Source organism: Oryx dammah, unplaced genomic scaffold (assembly GCF_014754425.2).
Source record: "Oryx dammah isolate SB20612 unplaced genomic scaffold, SCBI_Odam_1.1 HiC_scaffold_19, whole genome shotgun sequence".
Taxonomy (NCBI): Eukaryota; Metazoa; Chordata; class Mammalia; order Artiodactyla; family Bovidae; genus Oryx; species Oryx dammah.
Window position 1 is genome coordinate 57,401,887 of NW_024070203.1, and position 25,904 is coordinate 57,427,790.

The 25,904-nt window shown below is 40.4% G+C and overlaps 1 long non-coding RNA gene across 1 annotated transcript; it reads left to right on the forward strand.

Moving 5' to 3' along the window:
- Positions 1-14,510: 14,510 nt before the first annotated feature.
- LOC120879012 lies at positions 14,511-25,453 on the forward strand. The gene is made up of 3 exons (XR_005724688.1): positions 14,511-14,521; positions 18,508-18,514; positions 25,354-25,453. It is a non-coding gene; the product is annotated as an uncharacterized LOC120879012 (long non-coding RNA).
- The last annotated feature ends 451 nt before the right edge of the window (positions 25,454-25,904 follow it).

A 25,904-nucleotide genomic window follows, 5' to 3' on the forward strand; every position in this document is an offset into this window, starting at 1 on the left:
ATGGCTGGCTTGTGTTTATTCTAGATAGCCAACTTTGAAGTGGATGCCTCAGCAATCAAAGCTTAAGGCAGGCACGTGCATTATAAGATGAAAAGCCAGCCATCAGGTCTTACAATACATACATAATTTCTTCAATTTTTTAAGTGGAAACAACAACAAAAAAGAAACTTAAGGAAACAGGTAATGGATTAGTCATTTTAACTGCACTGCATATTTTTAAAGGGGAAAAATGTATACCTACATACTGATCTATTGTAGTAAGGATTAATAGTTCCAATGAATTACAGTTCCTGTTTTTCTAGCTTTAACATTCTACAGATTTGTCAATGATTTTGTCAAAGTCATTTTTTTTCACGTATTTATGTTCAAGACAATGCAGACTTTTTTGGTCAATCTGTGTTCACTGATAGTTGATGGAAGAACACATTTAACGTCGTAAAATTTCTTTCACATGAAACAAGAGACATAAAAACAGCTAAGAAAATTTAATCTAAAATGGGGCAAAGTTTCATAAAAATACCATTTCAAAATAAATTTCAGAAAATGTGTACTGTCCATGTCTTTGTTTGGTTATCAATTTGAATTATTCCAAATTTTCTACAGTCAAAAAAGTTCCACTAAAATACTTTCATCAGGAATCCATCTTACATTTCTATTATATTTAGTAAAAACTTCAAGTTTTTCTCTTGCTTTAGAATTAATGTCTAGAACTTGGTGGAAATGATTAGGATATTTAAACATTGCCTTGTTATTTTTCCAACAATATAAGATGAGCATCTTTTGTTATTTCTCTGGGTATTTTTCATAGAATTTGATTCATTTTTCTAGGTAAATGTCCAAATCCCTTACATCTGACATAGAGAAAAGCCTTTCTCACCATTTCTGTGCACCAATCTTCAGGGGAAAGTTTGTAATTTGCTGTTGTCAGTACATCATTAAATTGATTCTGGCTGTGTGCAAATATTTTTATGGCTGGTTTCTTCACACTAGAAAATATATAATCAGGAACAAAAATCATATACTGCTATCTTTGTTTATTTCAAATGCACTGTTTAAATGCAGAAATATATAGCACCATGGGAGTTAGAAATACAAACTGCTAAAGGAGGAAGCTCCAAGGAGTATAAACCATTAGGAATTTCCTCTGGAAATGAACTTGGGGGCTGAGTCCACATGTGTCAGAGGCCACCTGCAGAGCTGGGCGTTCTCTGAATTAACTTTCGTATATAACCCAATGTTTATTAAAGAGGAGATGGAAATGTGCTCATTTGAAACATAAATATATGTTATTGAAAACTCAGTGGTGATCACGGCAAATGCTTGTAAAGTAGACCAGAAAAATACTCTTTTTTTCCCTAACGGTGCTTAAGAACTGCTAGGCATGGTGGTAATTTAAACGCAGACAAAGCTGAGTCAGTGTGGTTACGCTTTTAAATTCTTTACAGGTAATGCACCCCCGATTGTCTGTAGCCCAAGTGGAGGGTGTATTCCAATCTTTGATCAAATACAGATGGATCATCATGTCACTCTCCACTTACTGAAATGGAGACTAAGCAAACCCTCAACCAACTTAGAACGTCGAGCCAGGAGGCTGCTCATGCCTCTTACCGATGCCTTCATGCTTAAATCTGTACCATTTTTATGACGATTTGTGGATAGCTTTGTCAGTAGGTATTCTACGATCTCTTTTAAAATTTGCATCAGAAACAACAGTCCTGGTTTCAATAGCTCTATGGGAAAAGAAACCTATGCAGAAATTCCTGACCTATGTAGTCATTGCTATGAGATTCAAGGCTTCTTCCTAACTCTGGATGTGTCCATCTTCCTTAAACAGGGCTCTAGTCTGATACCTTTCTTGGTGTTGCTGCTGCTGCTAAGTCACTTCAGTCGTGTCCGACTCTGTGTGACCCCATAGACGGCAGCCCACCGGGCTCCACCGTCCCTGGGATTCTCCAGGCAAGAACACTGGAGTGGGTTGCCATTTCCTTCTCCAATGTATAAAAGTGAAAAGTGAAAGTGAAGTCGCTCAGTCGTGTCTGACTCTTAGCGACCCCATGGACTGCAGCCTACCAGGCTCCTCCATCCATGGGATTTTTCAGGCAAGAGTACTGGAGTGGGTTGCTGTTGCCTTCTCCACCTTTCTTGGTGAGACACCCCAAAAAAACAAACCAAATATAAACAGAGATAAAATGTGACTTTTCCTCAGATACAGAAGCCATACTGCAGGTGGAGAAATAGGAAAGTCCTCCCGATGCCATGTAACCCCTACATCCGTCCCAAAGCTGGCACACCTTCTAGAAAAAAAGAGAGGCAACCATTTAACCAGTGGGAATGGAAGAATGACCCAGACCAGCTAGGTTGGGAGGATAGGAATTCCGGAAACACGAATATGTTAAAGCTGGTATAACAGCAATTACATGCAATGTCTCCCTTCTAGCTGGAGAAAAAGCAGTGTTCTTCCAAACAGAATTTCTTTGGCAATGCCCTCTCTATAGAAGAACGTAAAGTTCTAAAATTTCTAATTTCTCTTCCAAGTTTCTTTTATTTTTCCCTACCCTCTCCAGCCACCCAGAGCTCGGCTAATCCTCCCCAAAATAAAATATTTCTGCAGTTGTTCCCAGCCTTTTTCTCTTGGCCATTATGTTTTCATGCCAGCTCCTCAACTATGATTATATTGATCCATGTAACAGTAAAAGCAAGCCCCAAATGAGTCCCAAGACCTTGGGATGTTCACCTCATAGCTCATTTTGACAGATTTATTTAAGTTGTGCGTGCGTGTGTGTGTGTGTGTGTTTTAACTCAGTTTTATTTCCTTTTCCAACTAAGTATATCCTCAGCGTCAAGGCCAAATTTATAGACTTCTGTAGTGGATTCCCTGGAAATAATGTCCATGTACTTTCCGCCTCCTCCCAAGGCGCAGAGTGTATCAGACCCTCCCTCTGTGAACTGGACGAACTCCTGGCTTCTAATGCTGCGCCTAATGCCAAAACGCAGTGTGGTGTGACTGCCATCTGCTGGTCTGATGCTGACATTACAGCATAGACCACCGTGCGCTAATCAGGTGACCCTTGTTTGAAATCAAAAGCTTTCTCTGAACAAATGAAAAACAAGTTTTCTCAATCTAGCTTCAACACACACACACATCTTTACACTGGAAAAGCTGAAGAATTATAGAAATTCTTTTCAATGGAAGACTTCCAAGACTTCCCTGGTGGCTCAGAGGTTAAAGCATCTGCCTGGAATGCTGGAGACCCAGGTTTGATCCCTGGGTCGGGAAGATCCCCTGGAGAAGGAAATGGCAACCCACTCCAGTACTCTTGCCTGGAGAATCCCATGGAGGGAGGAGCCTGATAGGCTACAGTCCATGGGGTCGCAAAGAGTTGGACACAACTGAGCGACTTCACTTCCAAGTGAGAATCATACTCTGAGGAAATGGGATTACAGACTACTAATCTCCTCACCCAGGGGGACTCCATCACCAAAAGCCTAAAAGTCAAACTTCATCAACTCAGACAGTGTGATTCTACTTTGCGAAGCCTGTTACAGGCTGATATCAAGTCCTATAAGAAGTGAAATCCCTCTCAGATACTGACAATTAAAATAAAGTCTTTCCCTTTAAAGAAAAGCAGATGTTTCTTACAAGCCAAATGACTGAAGCGTAAACACTGACATTGAGGGAGGGGACAGAATTCTTTTCTCATTACAAAAGCCATTCTCCAAGGTTTAAGAGTAAGAATCATGCTTAAGAAATGTTGACACAAGCTCACCCTTGAAGCAAGAGCCAGGCACTTCTGCTCAATTTGCTCTTTTTTTTTTTTTTTTCCAACTCTTATCTTCAGGATTCATGGAGCTGCACAATTCAGGGCCGTGAAAGCCAAATTCCTATGGCTGACTTCAATGGGTGTTGCCATTTCTTTGCAGGGCAAAGAATGGGACCATGTGTGATTGGGAACAGAATTCACAACCGCTGGGAGGACTTTCCCAGAGAGAACACCTCTATAGTAGAATACAACTGAACTTCTTGAAAGGACCCTATTCATTGCAGAAGCAACACATTCACTACCAAAGGCAACGGCTGCCATTAATCAACATAAATTTCTTCATTAAAGGCCACGGGAACCAAGATAAATTTCACATTTTACAAAACTAAAGGATTCATGAGCCATACAGTAAATTCCCATTGGCTATTTTACATATGGTAATGTAAGCTTCCATGTTACTCTTTCCATACATCTCACCCTCTCCTCCCCTCTCCCCATGTCCATAAGTCTGTCCTCTATGTCTATTTCTCCACTGTTGCCCTGTAAATAAATTCTTCAGTACCATTTAAAAAAAAAAAAACAAACTAAAGGATTCAATAAGTACTAGATTTCTACATTATATGAATGCAATTTATCCTGTCCCCAAAGCCCCAGCTCCCCCCTCTTATTAAATGGCCACACATCCACTCACTCACTCACCCCCTAAATGGATGAAGCTATCCTATACTTCTTATGCCCTCACTCATCACATCCAATCCATCTTCATGTCTTAGCAGCTGGATCTCAAAAGCCAAATCTGTTCATATCTCTCCATATCCACATGGACCATCTTAACCCGACTGACAATTATATTCCTTGCGAAGTATAGCCATCATGTGCTAAATGGTCATTGTGTCCATTCTTGCCCTTCTATCCTCAACTCTCAGCTGTGCAGTTGGTGTGACCTCTTTAAAATACAAACCTCCAGGGGTGACAGAGAATAGAACCCAAATGCTGTCCCATGGCTTACATACTTTCTACCATCTGGCCTCTAGCTCTTCTTTATTCTCTTACCTTTCTCTCTTTCCCTCCCTCTTTATACTCTAGCCACTCTGGCCTTCTCTGTTCCTCCAACTCTCCAAATCCAGCTTCCACTTAGGAGCGGGATTGGCTTTTTCCTCTGCAGGATGTCAGAATGTCACGCCACCAGCAACTTCTTTTTATTCAGCTCTCATTGAGGATATCACCATCTCACTTCAATGCTCCTTCCCTGATCACCCTATTGAAATCAGTCCTTCCCTTTGTTTTCTTTGCTTCATATCACTTATCATTATCGACAATTATTGTTGTTCAGTCAATAAGTTGCGTCTGACTCTTTGAACTGGACTGCAGCATGCAAGGCTTCCCTGTCCTTGACTGTTTCCCGGAGTTTGCTCAAACCCATGTCCATTGAGTTAGTAATGCCATTCAACCATCCCATCCTCTGTCCTCCCTTTCCCCTCCTGCCTTCAATATTTCCCCTCCTGCCTTCAATCCTTCCCAGCAACATGGTCTTTTCCAATAAGTCAGCTCTTTGCATCAGGTGGCCAAAGTATTGGAGCTTCAGCTTTAGCATCAGTCCTTCCAATGAGTATTCAGAGTTGATTTCTTTTAAGATTTACTGATCTCCTTGCAGTCCAAGGGACTCTCAAGAGTCTTCTCCAGCATCACAATTTGAAAGCATCAGTTCTTCAGTGCTCAGCCTTCTTTACATCCAACTCTCACAGTCATACATGACTACTGGAAAAATTATAGCTTTGACTATATGGACCTTTGTCGGCAAAGCGATGCCTCTGTCTTTCAATACGCTGTTTAGGTTTGTCATAGTTTTTTTCCAAGAAGCAAGCGTCTTTTAATTTCATGGCTGTAGTCACCATCTGGAGCCAAGAAAATAAAGTCTGTCACTGTTTCCATTGTTTCCCCATCTATTTGCCATGAAGTGATGGGACTGGATGCCATGATCTTAGTTTTTTGAATGTTGAGTTTTAAACCAATTTTTTCACTCTCCTCTTTCACCTTCATCAGGAGGCTCTTTAGTTCGTTCCTCTTTGCTTTCTGCCATAGGGTGGTGTCATCTGCATATCTGAGATTATTGATATTTCTCCCAACAACCTTGATTCCAGCTTGTGCTTCATCCAGCCCAGCGTTTCTCATGATGTACTCTGCATATAAGTTATTATTAGAAGGTAAATTCATGAGACCTACCTTGCTGTTCTGTTTGTTTGACATAGTATCCTCAGTACCTAGACCAGACCTGTGTGCAGTAAGAACTTAATAAATATTTGGCAAGTGAATGAATGTATACACACTGTGTATGTAATTATCTTTTCTCATAATCAGAATTTTCTCTTATATAGAAGAATAACTGGCACTTTTTAGACTGGGGCTCAAGTTGGATACAGAAGAGAAGAAGTTCTGATATCAACAGCCCTGGGTTGGTATCATCGGTCCAGGATACCCAGTATCAGACCCTAAGGAAGGATTCACATGCAAGTGGTCATTTAAGGATGGCGTCACAGGAAAGACTCGTAAGAGATCAAAAGATGTAAAACAGGGAAGCGCTGGAAGCCAAGCATAGTGGTGAAACTCAGGCAAAAGAAAAAAAAAAACAAAAAAACAAAGAGGAGCTCTGGGGTGGAGGTTAAGCTTCAGAATCATCCCCGACCTGATGTAAGGGAGCTGGGCTTTCATCCTTCCTCCTGAGCAGGCACTGATGCGGGACTGCCGGAGGGGATGCAAACTTCAGGGCCCTGCTGGGTCTCCAGCTCACAGGCAAGGTAACTCTAGTAGCACCCAGCTCCACCACTCCATAGCAGCCTGACCTGGGGGAGCTGAGTGGCATTCTTAAGCATGAATTTAAATGAGCTCCAATATGAGTAAGAGTCCCAACAGAAAAAATTCTGGAATTGATTGAGATAATGCTTCCCTGGTGGCTCAGACAATAAAGAATCTGCCTGCAATGCAGGAGACCCGGGTTTGATCCCTGGGTGAGGAAGATCCCCTGGAGAAGGAAATGGCAACCCACACCAGTATTCTTGCTTGGAGAATCCCATGGACAGAGGAGCCTGGCAAGCTACAGTCCATGGGGTTGTAAAGAGTCAGACACAACTGAATGACTAACACACACACACACAGAGTCACACACAGAGACACACACACACACACACAGACACACACACACACACACACACACACACCTGCATATAATGCATTTAACCTAACACCAAAAATACAGAGAGAACTTGGAGGACAGCTATTATTCAAGACTTGGGTTTTAGGCAATTTGGTTTTGGTTTTAAGGCAATTTGGAGATTAGAAGGGATGTCTAGGAAGTGAAAATATTACATAAGAATAAAAGTTAAACAATAACTCTGGTATATCATCCAGCCCTATGCATAAAAATTTAAAATAGTAGTGAAGAATACTGGATACTAGATTTAACAGAAAAAAAAAAAAAAAGAATCAGTGCACTTATATGAAGACAAAATGTTTACTTCTCACTTAACACTATCCCTTTAAAATTTCTGTTGAGGTCCTTTAGGATCTTGGAATATTCACAGAAAGCACAAACTTTTGGACATATAGGAGGTAAATGATTCACCAATTTTCAGCACCCTGAGAATAAGAGAAATGGGTACTAACACAGTGAAAAGAAATGGGCTCAGTCATCCAATGGCACCCCACTCCAGTACTCTTGCCTGGAAAATCCCATGGATGGAGGAGCCTGGTAGGCTGCAGTCGATGGGGTCGCTAAGAGTCCGACACAACTGAGCGACTTCACCTTCACTTTTCACTTTCATGCATTGGAGAAGGAAATGGCAACCCACTCCAGCGTTCTTGCCTGGAGAATCCCAGGGACAGAGGAGCCTGGTAGGCTGCAGTCTATGGGGTCGCACAGAGTCGGACATGACTGAAGCGACTTAGCAGCAGTAGCAGCAGCACCAGTCATTTAAAATATTTTTTAATTGGGGTATAGCTGCTTTACAATGTTGTACAATGAAGTGAATTAGCTATATAAGCACATATATCTGCTCCCTCTTGAGCTCCCTGCCACTCCCCATCCCACCCCTCTAGGTCATCAGAGAGCACGGAGCTGAGCTCCCTGTGCTATACAGCAGCTTCCCACTAGCTAGTTATTTTACATATGGCAGTGCACAGACATCAATCCTAATCTCCCAGTTCATTGCCTCCCTACCATGGCCACACATCCACTCCCGGTGTCTGCATCTCTACTCCTGCCCAGCTAAGAGGTTCATCTGTACCATTCTTCCTGATTCCACATGTATGTGTTAATGTATGGTATTTGTTTCTTATGTTTGCATTGAGAGAAACTACAAAGGGTTATTGGCCACATTTTGGATTCATCAGCATGTATTGTCAAAAAAATCCCATTGATCCTACAGAGAAAACAGCCTGGAGCATCTTCAACCCCAGATGTAGCCAGAGCCTGTCCACTGGATAATAGGAGGGGATTCTACAATCTGTCAGCTTCACAGGAAAGTAAATGAGCTTTATTTGCCATTTTTGTATTGACGATGGTGACATCTGTTTAATAAGCTTGGGTAAATCTTTTAATAAATGTTAAAGTTTGGACCTGGGTGCAATCAGGAGAAACTACCAAAGCCCCAGACTGGTAGAATGAAGAGCACATGGAGACGCGGGGATTTGTTTCTCCCACCACAGAGCCTCGGACCTGCAGAGAGAAACTTGATGAGATGCAAATGTGTCCACATCACTTCCCTGCTTCAGACAGCTGTGAATATCAAGTAATGTGTGCGAGGCATTTAACAGTGTCGGGCACACAGAGTCTAATATGTTATTATTTTATCATTCCTATTTTTACAGCTGTTAAAAAATGAAGATTACAGAGGCTTTAAAAAAATTCCCAAAGGTTAGAAGGTTAATAAGTTGCAAACCTAGAATTCAAATCCCTAGAAGTTTTTGATACAAAAACTCATGTTCTTATTTATCTTTCTAATAACGTTGTTTAAAATGTGCGGTATTAGTCAGGGTTTTCCAGAGAAACAGGATGTACATATCCAGATAGATAACTAGGTAGGTATACAGATATACAGATGGATGCACACACATAAGGGCTTCCCAGGCACAGTGGTAGAAACCCACCTGCCAATGCAGGAAACCTGAGACATGGGTTCAGTCCCTGGGTTGGGAAGATCCCCTGGAGGAGGGCATGGCAACCCACTCCAATATTCTTGCCTGGAGAATCCCCCATGGACAGAGGAGCCTGGTGGGCTACAGTCCTTGTGGTTGCAAAGAGTTGCACACAACTGAAGTGACTTGGCAAACACACACACACGTACACACATAAATGTGTATACACACACACACACATAGAAAAGGGCTTCCCTGGTAGCTCAGCTGGTAAAGAATCTGCCTGCAGTGTTGGAGACCTGGGTTTGATCCCTGGATCCAGAAGATCCCTTGGAGGAAGGCATGGCAACCCACTCCAGTATTCTTGCCTGGAGAATTCCATGGACAGAGGAACCTGGCGGGCTATAGTCCACAGGGTCACACAGTGTTGGATATGACTGAAGTGACTTGGCATGCACACACATACACACACATAGAAAAAGAGGGAGAGGCAGAGAGAAAGAGAGACAAGGAGACTTATCTTAAGGAACTGGCTTACAAGACACAGGGGCTAAGTCCAAAAGCTGTGGAACAGGCTGACAGGCTGAAAACTCTGACAAGAGCTGATGTTGCAGCCTTGAGTCCAAAGGCAGCCTGGAGGCAGAACTCCTTCCTCCACAGGAACTCAATGTTTGATCTTACAACCTTCAACTGATTGGATGAGGCCCACCCACATTACCAGTACCGTTTGCTTTCCTTAAATTCAACAGATTTAAATGTGAATCACATCTTTTAAAAAAACACCGTTAGAGCAATCTTCATTGATATTTGGAAAACAACCAGGCACTACAGCCTAGTCAAGTTGACATAAAAATTCACCACATGAGACATCAGACGCAAATACGATGCATGGGAAAAAAGAATGTTTATTAAACACTACGCTTAATGGATGACAACATACTATGCTTTGCTTTTCTGTTCCTTTTATGTTTTTTCCCACATTTGATGAACGGGCTGAGGGAGATGCTTAGAAGGTTTGACTCAGCCTATTAACAAAGGAAAACTCTAGAAAAACTAAGAAAGAAAGAAGAGGGCCCACTTCAGTTTTTGCAGACAACACTACTTCTGCCTGTGCATAGCATTTGTGCAGTGGTAAAGAATCTGTCTGCCAATGCAGGAGACTCAAGAGACACAAGTTCGATCCCTGGGTCAGGAAGGTAGGAAATGGCAACCCACTCCAATATTCTTGCCTGGAAAATTCCATGGGCAAAGGCACCTGGCAGGCTACCATCCATGGGGTTGCAAAGAGTCAGACAAGACTGATCACACACACACATGGTGCTTGTGAAGTGTTGTGAGATGACTCTGGCTGTCTTTGATGGCCATACACCCCTGAGGATCAACACTCCTTTGATCACACAGAAAATGAGTGCTCACATCTCTATCATGATTCACCATCCTTCTGTTTATTTTTAATATATGTTACTAAGATTAAATTTGTGAATTTTCCTCCTCCACAGGCTTTTGAAGCTTCTTTTATATTCTATCGGTGACAGAACAAAAGAATAAATTGAATTAGATGGCACCATGCAGTTAGGGATGCCTGAACCTCACAATTCCTACATTATTTTCTGGGAATTTGAAACTTATGACAGTCACTCAAACCAAGAAGCAATGTGTTGCTTGTACGTGAAGCCCCAAATAGCCTACTGTGCCTTTAACTAGTAAAGAAAAACATAAGTTGTTTGAAATGACAGAAATTGCTTTAGGATGGGGTATTAACACTGATTCGGAGAAGGCAATGGCACCCCACTCCAGTACTCTTGCCTGGGAAATCCCATGGATGGAGGAAACTGGTAGGCCGCAGTCCACAGGGTCACTAAGAGTCAGACACGACTGAGCGACCTCACTTTTGCTTTTCCCTTTCATGCATTGGAGAAGGAAATGGCAACCCACTCCAAGGTTCTTGCCTGGAGAATCCCAGGGATGGGGGAGCCTGGTGGGCTGCCATCTATGGGGTCACACAGAGTCGAACACGACTGAAGCGACTTAGCAGCAGCAGCAGCAGGAGTAACACTGATTACTTATTTTAACACTTCAAGTGGAAGAGGGAATCATTTTTGTTGATAGTTGCAGAAAGTGCCATTTTTGAAGTGGCACCACAAGACTTAGGGCATGGATGGAATAGAAATGGCCCATGGTTTTCAGAGCCACGTTAAGGCATGGTGTTGTATCAGGTAGCCTAATACTTTAAATAGGTTTTAATATGTGTTTACAGGTGATTGTGAGCTCTGCCTGGGGAAACATGGTAGCAACACCACTAATAACAGCCTCATTCTCTGTTGCCTTCTAGTCAGTTTCATCCTGGCTCCCTAATATGCATTCCCTCTCAAAAAACAAAAGCCCTGAACTGAACTAGACCCCCACCTCTTTCTTCAAGGGCAACTTAGTAAATACTGATTGTTGCCTCAGTTCTCCCACTAAAGTCCCACAAATGGCTGAACAAAAAATCCTTCCAATGATAAACATTATTTCTCTAAGAATTCCACTAGATTCTCCTTTCTCCATCCAATTACCTTCCCTGAGATGTTTCTGCAACTTGTGTTAGTCAGAGCTAGATCAGAGAAACAGGGCCATTAGGAGATTTATATAATAAGAGACTTACAGAAGGGGTTTAATCTTAAACAAATGTGAGTTAAAGAATCTATTGAGCTATGGCTTCTGCAGTGAGGGGGAGCAGCCAATGCATTCAGGAACAGAAGAAGGATGAGAAGTGAGGCAAGTAAGCTGAAAAAGATCCTTACAGGAATGGGCTGGGACGCAGGAGAACGGCTGCAAAACTGCATCAGAGTGGCACTGCCACTGAGCCTCCGACATGGACGATGGGAATGATTTGAAAGAGAAGCTGGTGCCTGTTTTCATGCAGTTAAATCTCTACCTGACTCAGGAGTCAGAGAAGCTGAGAGTGGTCTGGCTGCAGCACTGGATGTGGCGCCAGAAGGGTAGGAAGCAGTGGGAGTGGGAGGGAGATTCAAGAGAGAGGGGGCATGTGTATACTTATGGTTGATTCACAGTGTTGTACAGCAGAAACCAACACAACATTGAAAAGCAATTAGCCTCCAGTTTAAAAAATATATATTTTTAAAGAAGTGTCAGCAGATAGATAACAACTTGCCTGGGATGCAACAACACTTCGTACCATCCTGAGCATAAACTGAATATTGCTGTTCCTTCCACCTTCCAAATCTTGTGTGAAACACCTTTTGTGGCTCACTCCAGCCCAGAACTGTACACAAAGGGAATTCTGGGAACTGTAGTTCCTGAAGAGCTACATTAACACTCTGAATCTGCCACATATGTCTTATCAATTGGTACCCCAGGAAAATTCTTGGCTGACCGACCCATGAATCTATCAGAAACAAAAGTTTTCATGATGTCAGGATATCAGAGACAACTAGTAATGGAATGAGCTTAGAGTCATCTCAGTCCACACCTGCACTTTACAAAGAAGTAAAATGACTTCCGAGAAGGTGTAGAAACTTGCCCAGTTCTCTTAATTGCTCAGAGGCAGTGCAAAAAATCAGCTTACCTGTGTGCTGTCCATTAGATGTGAATTGAACACGGCATACCAAGCAGTAGAAATTGCCAGACAAGCCTATCCCAGTCTGATGCACCATGCCTCCTTTGAAGCCTCCACAGGGTAATAGGTAATAAATAAGCTGTGGCCTTGGCATTCCTTTTCATTTAAAAAAAAATTACTGCATAACCTACGTTTGTTATTTTTGCTTTGACTTTCACATTTTCCTTAAGCATTATACCTTTAAAAGATAACAGGCCATCAAAGAATTCATCTGAGGTAAGAAATTCAAATTTTTTTAAAGATTATTTTCTTATGGGTAATGCCTTTGAATAAAAAGTTTAACCAAATACAACTGAGGTACAGACTATATTAAAGCTAACATTCTAAAGCTTCTGTGTGTGTGTTAGTTGCTTAGTTGTGTCTGACTCTTTGCGACCCCAGGGACTATAGCCCACCGGGCTCCTTGGTCCGTGGGATTCTCCAGGCAAGAATCCTGGAATGGGTTGCCGTTCCCTCCTCCAGGGGAATCTTCCCAACTAAGGGATCAAACCTGCGTCTCCTGCATTGCAGGCAGATTTTTAACCATCTGAGACAACTAAAGCTTAGTCCAGAAAAAAACTGTACATTATATTATATTATGAAAATAGTCTTTGGAGGGTGTTTTGCCTATGTTCTCCTCTAGGAATTTTATAGTTTCTGGTCTTATGTTTAGATCTTTAATCCATTTTGAGTTTATTTTTGAGTATAGTGTTAGAAAGTGATCTAGTTTCATACTTTTACAAGTGGTTGACCAGTTTTCCCAGCACCACTTGTTAAAGAGATTGTCTTTAATCCACTGTACATTCTTGCCTCCTTTGTCAAAGATAAGGTGTCCATAGGTGCGTGGATTTATCTCTGGGCTTTCTATTTTGTTCCATTGATCTATATTTCTGTCTTTGTGCCAGTACCATACTGTCTTGATGACTGCGGCTTTGTAGCAGAGCCTGAAGTCAGGCAGGTTGATTCCTCCAGTTCCATTCTTCTTTCTCAAGATTGCTTTGGCTATTTGAGTTTTTTTGTATTTCCATACAAATTGTGAAATTATTTGTTCTAGCTCTGTGAAAAATACCATTGGTAGCTTGATAGGGATTGCATTGAACCTATAAATTGCTTTGGGTAGTATACTCATTTTCACTATATTGATTCTTCTGATCCATGAACATGGTATATTTCTCCATCTATTAGTGTCCTGTTTGATTTCTTTCACTAGTGTTTTTTAGTTTTCTATATATAGGTCTTTAGTTTCTTTAGGTAGATATATTCCTAAGTATTTTATTCTTTTCATTGCAATGGTGAATGGAATTGTTTCCTTAATTTCTTTTTCTACTTTCTCATTATTAGTGTATAGGAATGCAAGGGATTTCTGAGTGTTGATTTTATATCCTGAAACTTTACTATATTCATTGATTAGCTCTAGTAGTTTTCTGGTGGTATCTTTAGGGTTTTCTATGTAGAGGATCATGTCTTCTGCAAACAGTGAGAGTTTTACTTCTTCTTTTCCAATTTGGATTCCTTTTCTTTCTTTTTCTGCTCTGATTGCTGTGGCCAAAACTTCCAAAACTATGTTGAATAGTAGTGGTGAAAGTGGGCACCCTTGCCTTCTTCCTGACTTTAGGGGAAATGCTTTCAATTTTTCACCATTTAGGATAACACTCTCCGACAAACATCACAGCAGGGTCTTCTATGACTCACCTTCCAGAATATTGGAAATAAAAGCAAAAATAAACAAATGGGACCTAATTAAACTTAAAAGCTTCTCCACAACAAAGGAAACTATAAGCAAGGTGAAAAGACAGCCTTCAGAATGGAAGAAAATAATAGCAAATGAAGCAACTGACAAACAACTAATCTCAAAAATATACAAGCAACTCATGCAGCTCAATTCCAGAAAAATAAATGACCCAATCAAAAAATGGGCCAAAGAACTAAATAGACATTTCTCCAAAGAAGACATACAGATGGCTAACGAACACATGAAAAGATGCTCAACATCACTCATTATCAGAGAAATGCAAATCAAAACCACAGTGAGGTACCATTTCACGCCAGTCAGAACGGCTGCAATCCAAAAGTCTACAGGCAATAAATTCTGGAGAGGGTGTGGAGAAAAGGGAACCCTCTTACACTGTTGGTGGGAATGCAAACTAGTACAGCCACTATGGAGAACAGTGCAGAGATTCCTTAAAAAACTGGAAATAGAACTGCCTTATGACCCAGCAATCCCACTGCTGGGCATAAACACCAAGGAAACCAGAATTGAAAGAGACACATGTACCCCAATGTTCATCGCAGCACTGTTTATAATAGCCAGGACATGGAAGCAACCTAGATGTCCACCAGCAGATGAATGGATAAGAAAGCTGTGGTACATATACACAATGGAGTATTACTCAGCCATTAAAAAGAATACATTTGAATCAGTTCTAATGAGGTGGATGAAACTGGAGCCTATTATACAGAGTGAAGTAAGCCAGAAAGAAAAACACCGATACAGTATACTAACGCATATATATGGAATTTAGAAAGATGGTAATGATAACCCTGTATGTGAGACAGCAAAAGAGACACAGATGTATAGAACAGTCTTTTTGACTCTGTGGGAGAGCGAGAGGGTGGGATGATTTGGGAGAATGGCATTGAAACATGTATAATATCATATATGAAACAAATCGCCATTCCAGGTTCAATGCATGATACTGGATGCTTGGGGCTGGTGCACTGAGATGACCCAGAGGGATGGTATGGGGAGGGAGAAGGGAAGGGGGTTCAGGATGGGGAACCTGTGTATACCTGTGGCAGATTCATGTTGATGTATGGCAAAACCAATACAATATTATAAAGTAATTAACCTTCAATTAAAATAAATAAATTTATATATTTTTAAAAAGCCAATATATGAACTTCAATTTGAGAAAGAAGCAATGTAATAGCATAAACAAATAAATATTGCATTTTAAATTTAAAAAAAGGAAAGAAAATAGTCTTTGGAGTCACACAACTCAAATTTCAAGTAAGAGTTCTGCTACATATCAGCCATTGAGCCTGCATCAAGTTCCCCAAACTTTAGAAACTATTTTCTTTTCTGTAAAATATAAAATAGAGTGTTGTGAGCATTATATGAGATAATTTGAGTACAATGTTTACTATATTGCCAGAGGAATAGAAAGATCATTAAAATAGAAGCTATTAATTACTATCATTACTATTGTTGTTGCTATAATTGGCACTATTAGTAATGGAATTATAATAATTAATACTAATAATTATTAATTAGTATCACTGCTTTAATTAATCATTAAGAGCATGTGGGACCTGAAGAACTGAATTAGCTCATAATAATTTTTTTTTTAATTTTTTATTTTACTTATAATTCTGTATTGGTTTTGCCATACATTGACATGAATCCACCATGGGATTTATAAGGTTTTTTAAAATTGAAAACAATAGTTTGTGTGATTCCTTTAAGAGATCTTATTAATAAAACTGGAGTTTAAGACCCAAAAAGCCTGGTATTATCAACATAATATCTATTAGAGTTTATTAGATTTCCTAATATAAGAACTGTTACACAAATTTCAAGCCTAGGCTTCAGAATAAGCAACAGTAATTGTATGAAATTAAGCATATATCTTTGCCAACATCCTGCCTCAAGCTATTTATCTTCTGTCTGTCACTGTTTCCTCTTCAAAACTAAGAAATACAGATCAAAACATAACCCCACCTGCTCAGCATCCTCTCTTCAACTGATGCTGGCCACAGATCAAGGGATGTTCTGCATGACCCTTTAACATGGGAATAATTTATTCTGAAACTACTGGACCCCCCAAAGCACCTCTTTCACTCTATAGATAAAAACTGCATGGATACTTGTTTATTAAAAAGCACTTTATCGAAGGTTCCACAAATTGCCTGATTCCCCGAGGTTTCCAAGCCTTCTTGATGTCCTCATCTAGTGTCATGCAGGTTTTGACAAAGGTGAAATTGGTTGATTTCAACTTCGGATAGTTCATCCCTCTCCATGTTTCACTGCTATTTTGAACTATTCACAACCTTTACTTAGACATGTATCAGTCTGCTGACAGCAAATACCAAAGATTTGTTTCTTAACCATATCATATATCTTTTCCATATCATGTATATCTTGCAAGTTTTCAAGAAGTCTCTGCTCATCTTAGTCATTCCGGGTCCCAAGTTGATGGAACAGGCACCATCTTGAAGATTGCCAATTGCTGTGTTGAAGGAAAGAGTTCTCCAGTATCTTGCATCAACAATTAAATACTTGACCCCAAAGTGGCACGCAGAACTTCCTCTAATTCATTGGCCAGAATGATCACATGGCCCCGTCTGATTGTAGCACAGCTTGGAAGTACTTAGCCAAAAGGAAGTGAACCAGAAATACCTGGGGAAGCCCTGAAGACTAACACACCAAATTTCCATTTGATTCCAAACAGCAATATCTTTCTTTCGTTTGAAAAGACTGTGACCTTGAGAAGGCTGTTTACTTATTTTCTGCAGAAAACTTTTGTTGGTAATTCACAGAATATAATCATTACGTGAAGGGATTCCAAATCAGATAAGTGGAAAGCATATTGATTAAAAAGGTCAGGTGTAAGTAAATTTCAGTCTAGAAGAGTTTCTAATGGCAAATCACCACTGAAATCACACACTTGGAGACTTACACACCCACCCTTGCAATCAGGATGAAAATGAAGATAACCTGGCGTAACAGACCTATCCAAGAGTCCTACAAAGAAGCAGACATAGTTTTCAAGAAACTGCCTTCATGATGTATCTTCACTGGCAAAAACTAGATTTGGCCATTCACTAATAATTGAGAGTTCCAATTATTGGTCTTGGAACATACATGCTCATGGGAATAACAATCTAAACCAGCACTGTGAGGAGCTGCTAGCCAGAAATGTAGCTATTTAAACTTAAATTGAATATATTAGGAATAAATTATATTAAATTAAAAATTCAGTTCCTCAGTCACACTAGCTACATTTCAAGTGCTCACTAAGCACATGTAATTAGTGGCTATTGTATAGGAACGGCACAGGTATTGTGCATTCCCATCACTGAAAAGAGTTTTATTAAACGACTCTTTGAGACCATATGGACTACATGTAGCCCGCCAGGCTGCACTGTCCATGGAATTCTCCAGGCAAGAATACTGGAGTGGGTTAACCATTCCCTTCTCCTAGGGGACCTTCCCAAACCAGGGATCGAACTTGGGTCTCCCACATTGCAGGCAGATACTTAACCATCACAGCCGCCAGGGAAGCCCTTTATCAGACAGGTCTGATCTAAATATTTCACTTTTGTGTCTGGAAAGAGATAAATGTTACCCATTTCCTAAATGACTTCTAAGATCTTAAGGAAGGAAATGGAAACTCCTGACTACAATCAACTAACAGTCCATCTCTAGGGCTGGAACACATATAGCTGGAGTTCTTTGATGACACTGATTTGATATGCTTCACACCCTAGTGGCAGAGAGTACTTACATTAACACACAAAAAGAGCAATTCAAGGACTTCCCTGGTGGTCTGGTGGTTAAGACTTCACCTTCCAGTACAGGTCATGTGGGTTCAATCCCTGGTCGGGGAGCTAAGATCCCACATGCCTCATGGACAAAAAACCAAAATATAGCATAGAAGCAATATTGCAACAAATTCAATAAAGAGTTTAAAAATGGTTTACATCAAAAAAATCTATTTGCAAAAAAATTTCAAATGCAAGGTCATTCAAGCTAGCATAGGAAAGCAGAACATCAGAAATAGTGTACAACTTACTTCATCTCTACTAACCCTGTATTTTATAACTCCAAGGTAAAATTTAGTCTAAAGGGAAATTCCTGTAAGGTTAGCTATATTTTTAGTATAAAAATATTATAGAAAGTCCAGGAATCATAAGTAAGATAGGACAATTTATTTTGATACTCTGTAACTCAAATGTTCAGAGAAGGCAATGGCAACCCACTCCAGTACTCTTGCCTGGAAAATCCCATGGGCAGAGGAGCCTGGTAGACTGCAGTCCATGGGGTGCTAGGAGTCGCACAGGACTGAGCAACTTCACTTTCATGCACTGGAGAAGGAAATGGCAACCCACTCCAGTATTCTTGCCTGGAGAATCCCAGGGACAGGGGAGCCTGGTGGGCTGCCATCTATGGGGTCGCACAGAGTCGGACACAACTAAAGCAACTTAGCAGCAGCAGCAGCAGCAACTCAAATGTTTCCATAAAATTAAGAACATTTGGGACTTCCTTCAAGGTACAGGGGTTAAGACTTCGTGCTTCCACTGCAAGGGGCATTGGTTCAATCCCTCGCGAGAGAACTAAGATCCCTGGTAGGTGAACTAAGATCCCTGGTCAGAGAACCAAGATCCTGCAAGCCACATGGCATGGCCAAAAAGTAAAATAAATAAAATAAAAAATTATTCAAATTTTAGAAAAGAACACTTTATGCCACTCAATAAAAAGGAGGTGAAAGGAAAGAGGCAGATCAGCTTGAGTTGTGAAGACAAAGAGGAGAAGATGGAAGAAGCCCCCACTCTGCTCTTTCTCAGGTATGATACCCATGTGATATGTGTATCTTTCCTCAAGACTGGTATGGTTGGTGACCAAAATGATGACCACAAGCCCCGAAAACATGAATCATGAGAACAATGACCCAGAAGCTGGTCAGGCTTCAATTCCTGCTGTTTTGTTCTGGAAACATAATACTTCAAAATTGCCAAACATCCAATATGTATATTGGTGTACCTCAACTCTTCACTGTCAAACCCCACTATGATGCTCTCTGCTTCTGTTTATTCAGGCTCCTCTTCCCGCTTATGTACAGGCTCTTACTTCAGAAAAAAAAAAAAAAAAAAAAAAACTAGAGATCCAATAACAGGACTGAGATCTAATTATAGACAGCTTAAGTCCTTTATCTGATATGAGCAAAGCCTGAGCAACAGTAAAAATCAAAACATTTCTCTGGACAAGTTTTATTGAACCAGTTCATGATGATTTTAGGCCAAAATATATTTATTCTCTGAAACCTCCACATACTCAATAAGATGATTTATGTTTTATGCAATTTGGAGAAAAATTAGGAGAATTTTAATCTACAAACTGATATATGGTTTATCTTTTTGCAGCCCAGCTCCTCAAATTATAATCACAAGAGAACTTTCAGAAATATTCATTAAGCATGAAGTATGCATGTTCAGGTAAAATGTATACTTTTCACTCAAATGAAAATGAAAATGAAAATTTTTGCCATTGACTATGAGGTTCTGGTTGTCAGGAATTGTTGGTATGAATACTTGTATTGTTCAGGCATCTGCAGTGACTGGTATTGACTCTACTTCTGAAAGACTGAAACCCCAACACAATGGCTAGGAGTCCATCCTTAGAGTCAAGACTGGGATTAAAATAATAGCCATGCACTTTGTTACTGTGACTTTGGAAGAGCTTCCTTATCCCTCCAGGTCTGTTTTCTTGATCATAAGATGCAGAAAGTAATATCTCAGGGTGGTTTTAAGGATTAGAAGTAATGGATGCAAAGTCTCTGGCATATGGCAGGTGGTCAGGGGATGTTAACTGCTGCTCTTACTCATATTCATTTCCACTCCTGTTGTCCATAAGCAAGACAATGACATGATGGTGGAAATATACCCACAGAAGATGCAGTGACACCATCAGCCTTAGGTGTAAGCACTTGTGCTCAATCATTAGGAGCATGCTTCAAGCACTGAAGAAATAAATGGCCGCCTATATGATGACTTAGTGATAAACAGACCAACATCACATGAAATACTACCTTCAACCCCCATCAACACAGTATAGGAAGGTCTCTGTCATTGAGAGAGAGACTGTCATGTACAGACTTTTGGGGCTTGCTGTGGTGGTGGTGGTGCTGACGGTTCTTAATGTCTTGGACTTGAAATCTGGAAACCAAGGTTTGAATTCTAGCTCTGCCATTCTTAAGTTGTGTGCCGTTAGCTGCTAAGTCAATTAGTCTCACTGAATCTGTTTCTTCAGCTATAAAAATGGGGGCTGTTTTAAGCAATATGGTACTTGGATTTTCGAAAGCACTTTATACATGGTAAATGCTTGTTATAAAGCATATTTTTAAAAAGTCACTGGAAAGCCGCTACTACAATGCATCTGTGTTGTAAGGAGGAGCAACAACTATCTTTGGATTTCACTGCTTCATCCCAGTGGCTGGCTCTCACTTCATTTATTCCCTCCCTCACAAATATGGATGCCTACTACGTGCCAGATGTAGTTCCAGAGACTAGACCCACAGCAGATGGAGTCTCTCTTCCTGAAACCTACATTCTAATTCATAAAAAAACTAGATTTGTAAATATATGGTCTAACTTCCAAAAATGGTAAGTGCAATGAGGAGAAATAAAGTAGCCTAGGGAGTAGGGTGATCAGAGTTCTCTCTGAAGAAATAACATTTAAAAGCAGAGATTGGAATGAAGTGAGAGAATGAACCATGTGACTACTTCAGGAAGAACCTTCCTGGGCACTGAGGCAGGAGTATAACTGGAATCTTGGAGAAACATCCAAAAAACTGGTGCATCTGACACCTAGTGAGCAAGGCATGGAAGAAGATGACACCCAGATCATGTAGTATGTGTAAGCTGTAACAGGAAGTTTGGGTGAGGTGGAAAGTACAAAGAACATGGAAGCTGAGGAGGGTGGGGACAGAGGCTCCAGAGGGAGGGGGCATATTTATACTTATGGCTGATTCACATTGTTGATGGCAGAAATCAACACACCACTGTAAAGCAATTATTCTCCAATTAAAAGTCAAAACAAAACAGAAAAATCTATATTAAATAAAACTTTGATATCTATTTTTTGAAAAAGAACATAGGAACTGAGGGAATAGAAGCTTTGGGGAGGAAAGGGAAGGGAGATGGAGGGCATTTCAAGGTGGGCAGAGTGGGAGAAGGGAGACCTGGACACAGGGCCACAGTGGCTGGTGCTGGATCCCCAGAGCCCTGAAAGTATGGAGTGCACCAGGGTGGGTGCAGACAAAGGCTCCCATTCCCAAGACTAGCCAGTGCCTTTATTGGGGAGTATGATCACTACTGAGAACCAGTTCAACTTTTCCAGAACAATGCTTGGCACACACAAAGTCAAATAATTTAATATTCACATTTAAAGTGACATTTGTCAGAAGCATGCTCAGTTACTGAGGTCAATGTAGAAGAGGCCACAAGAACTCATGATAAGAGAAAAGCAAGAAAGACTGTGTACAGTAGAAATGCTAAAATGTAGTAAAATAAATGCTTTTAAGACAAGGTGGCTGTGCCTTTTATAACTGTTATATTTCCAATTTCTCTAGACTACACAGTAGGACTGTCCTATCACTTATAGGCACACAAAGGTTTGTTAAGTGAATCAAAAGATAAGGAAAGAAGGAAGGAAAGTAGAAAAGAAGAGAAGGGAGAATAAAGGAAAGAATAGATGACACTGGTTTCCTAAGGCTGCTGTAACAAATTACCCAAATGTGGAGTCTGAAAACAACAGAAAGTCATTTTCCAACAGTTCTAGAGGCTGGAAGTCCAAAATCAAGCAGCTAGAAGAATCCATACCTCTGTCCTAGCTTCTAGCAGCTGTTGACAACCCTAGTTGTTCCTTGGCTTGTGTCTGCATAATTTCTATCTCTGAGTCTGTCTTCATGTGGAAGACATATTTTTTATTTCTCTCTGCCATCCCTTCTTTTTATAAGGATACATATCATTGGATTTGGGGCCATCCTAATCTCAAGATCCTTAGATTAATCACATCTTCAAGGAACCTTTTTCAAAATAAGTTCAAAATCACAAGTTCCAGGTATACATGGTGGGATGTGGGGAACAATACCACCCACTTGCAGGTGGTGATGTATATTTTTAATATGAGCAAAACTACTAATAGGTCAGATTATCTTATCACAAGCAGTATCAAGGTTATTTCTAAATTGAAAACAGTATGAAAATTTTGTCCTACACAGATACATTTTCAAAGGGAAGGATAATATGTTTTAAAGTATTTTGATATTCTTGAATAAGACTGCTCCAAAAATAGCTAACTAGATTTAGAGGGTACAATTCCTATTTTAAAAGAAACCGAAGATATTAATTGCTATCTGTACTTTGAAGTGTTCTGCTTTTTGACTGGCCCATTTTAAAACAATTTAAGAATGATTATATTCTAATTTTCCTATAAAAAGAACTTGTATGAGCAATAAATGCATGAGAACGAGGTTTTGCAGTAAAATGTTTAATAGTCAATAAATATTAACCCTCACAAGTATGTATTTTCATTCTGAAACAAGTCACATTAACAGTCAGCAAGCACTTGATGGATAACATACATCAACATGATTCTCAGACTGGTAAATGCAACCCCACCCCAAAAAAATGAATATCCCACATCCATTCATTAGGCGGTCTCTTCTGCAACTGTGTGATATTCTTTGTATGAATATATATTGTTACATCAAAATAAAGACTGTATATATGTGTATGTGTGTGTGTCTATTTTTCTTTCTGACCTATTATTAAGAGTGTGTAAAAAGAAAATATGGCTAGCATAGATTTCTGAAAACAGAATATCTGCCAGGAATTTGGAGAGGAGGGAGCCTGCGTTAGAAAATCTTGTTCTTCCTTGTTGCTGCTGCTAAGTCGCTTCATTTGTGTCAGACTCTGTGCGACCTCATAGATGGCAGCCCACCAGGCTCCCGTTCCTGGGATTCTCAAGGCAAGAACACTGGAGTGGGTTGCCATTTCCTTCTCCATGTTCTTCCCTAGGACACTGTCATATTATTCAGTCTCATCTGGGGAAAAGATTATGACCATTTGGCCACAGTTCCCTGATCTTTTTGCCTTGATTCCTCTGCTTAAAGTCTACCTTGATTATGACACTCGTTTCTCTCTCTAAATATATAGAGAGAGCACTTTCTGATGGTGGTTTTTTTTTTTTTTTGGATTGCCATTTGCCATGAGGGACGTGAAAAAGATGCCACAAACTTGCCATTTTCCTGTTTAGAATCTAATGCCTTATAGGAGCAAAGAAAGGACCTTTTTCCCAGATGAGACTAAATAATATGACAATGTCCTGGCAATCAAAAAAAAAGACCACCATCAGAAAGTGCTCTCTATATATTTAGAGAGAGAAACGAGTGTCATAATCAAGGTAGACTTTAAGCAGAGGAATCAAGGCAAAAAGATCAGGGAACTGTGGCCAAATGGCCATAATTTATTGAGAATTAAGAACTGGAAAGGAATATAAAGAGTTTCAGAGTGATTCAGACCTAGGAACAGAAATGAGGCTATATCTCATGTGACAAATCTATCTGGTTGGCAGTGGTTCCTAGAGAATTGAGTGACACAGATTCTGAGACAAAGTCCACACCAAAGATCCTTTGGTAATCCTTCTGTTGATCAAAAGCCATAAAGCATAAACCTACTCCCTCTAACTCCTTTCCCCAGCAGAGCGTTACATTCTTCCTTGCCAAGGATGTGATGCATCACACACATGCACCTAAAGAGAACAGGTAGTGAACGGAGGTAACAAAGGGAGATATACTAACCTGATGCCATTACTAAGCCCTAAAAATTATTTTAATTTAAAATGCTTCCTACTGTAAGATGCTCTTGATATTTAAAGGTGCTGTCCTCTTGGGCACAGAGAGAAGGAATTACCCTGACAGACTGTTCAATGACTCACCCTATCCTGCTGAACACCTAGCTACTCTCTAACTTGGAGACATAGTTATTTGCTCTAATGCATTTGAGTTTTTCTCTCCAAATCTAATATACTGAAACAAATGATTCCTCCTTGAAATACAAAAGAAGCAGTGTCAAACAGAGGCGTGATGTTAAAGAGGAGAGCATTTAAGAGAAGGTGCTAACATCCAGGTGATGCTAGTGGTAACGAACCTGCTACCAATGCAGGAGACACGGGTTTGATCCCTGGGTCAGGAAGATCCCCTGGAGGAGGGCATGGCAACCCACTCCAGTATTCTTGCCTGGAGAATCCCACGGACAGAGGAGCCTGGTGGACGAAGGTCCATGGGGTTGCACAGAGTCAGACACAACTGAAGTGACTTAGCCTGCACACTAATCAAAAGAGGAGATCTAATAACCAAAGACATTAACACACAGTTCACAAAGGAAGAAAAAAGATGACCAACAAAATACAATAGTTTCAGTCCAAGAAATGTAAGTAAAAATCACGATGAATTTTCTTTGCTTGGTCCATTTTTTTTTTTTTTTTTTTGCTGATGTTGAAAAATACTGAGAGTAGCAAGTGCACAAGTGTGAAGACATGCCACTCTGATGGACTGCTGTTGTTGGGAGTTTCTTTGGTACATATTTCCTGAAAAGCAGTTTGGCAGTAGGTGTGGCATCAATCCAGGGGCAGTTAGGAGAACAGCAGTCACTTGTCCTGAGGCTTATGACACAGCTGGGAGTCTGGGAGCATGTAGATCATGAAGGCCCTTTTCAGGAAGTCTGGAGGTGGAGGATCATAAACAAGTCACGCCTGATATACCAGGCTCCTGGCCACACTGCAATACGTGGTTCTCCAAAGCATGCCTGAAGACTCTGAGGGCCTCGCTGAGGAGGTCAGAAGTCACAGGCAGAACTCAACTACTGGGCTTCCCTAGTGGCTTAGTGGTAAAGAACCTGCCTCCCACTGCAGGAGACACAGGTTTGATCCTTGGTCTAGGAAGATCCCAGGAGCTGCAGAACAACGAAGTTCCTGTGCCGCAACTATTGTGTCCAAGCTCTAGAGCCTGGAAACTGCAACTACTGAGCCTACGTGCTCAAGAGTCCATGCTCTGCAACAAGAGAAGCTACCTCAATGAGAAGACCACGCACAGCAACTTAGAGAATAGCCCCCGCTCTCCACGACTGGAGAAAAGCCCTCACAGCAACAAAGACCCAGCACAGCCAAAAATAAATAAATAAAATTAAAAACCCTACTACTAAAAAAATACTACTGAGTCAGTAGTATTGTGTCAGTCTTCAGCTGACCCAGAGAACCATGGCTCCTCCTTAATTTGTGAATTCTAAACAAATCCCTAACTCAAGAGAATCTGGGATACATACTTGCTGGGCTTTAAGTTCCTGTGTTTCATAGTTAAACTTAGAAGTGTAGGGATGGGGATCATCTATCACCTATTTTGAGATATTAATATTTGGAATCTTTCTATTATTGAATCAGTGATTCCTCCTCTAGGAATTTAAATTGAAAATTAATGGATGCAAGTCTATAATATATATTGAGTATGTTCATCACAGCATTGTTTATATATAATGGAGAAACAATAGTAACTATAGAACTATCCATCAAGAAAGGATTATTTACATCCACATAGCAGAGGAACCAGAAATCAAATTGCCAACATCCGTTGGGTCAT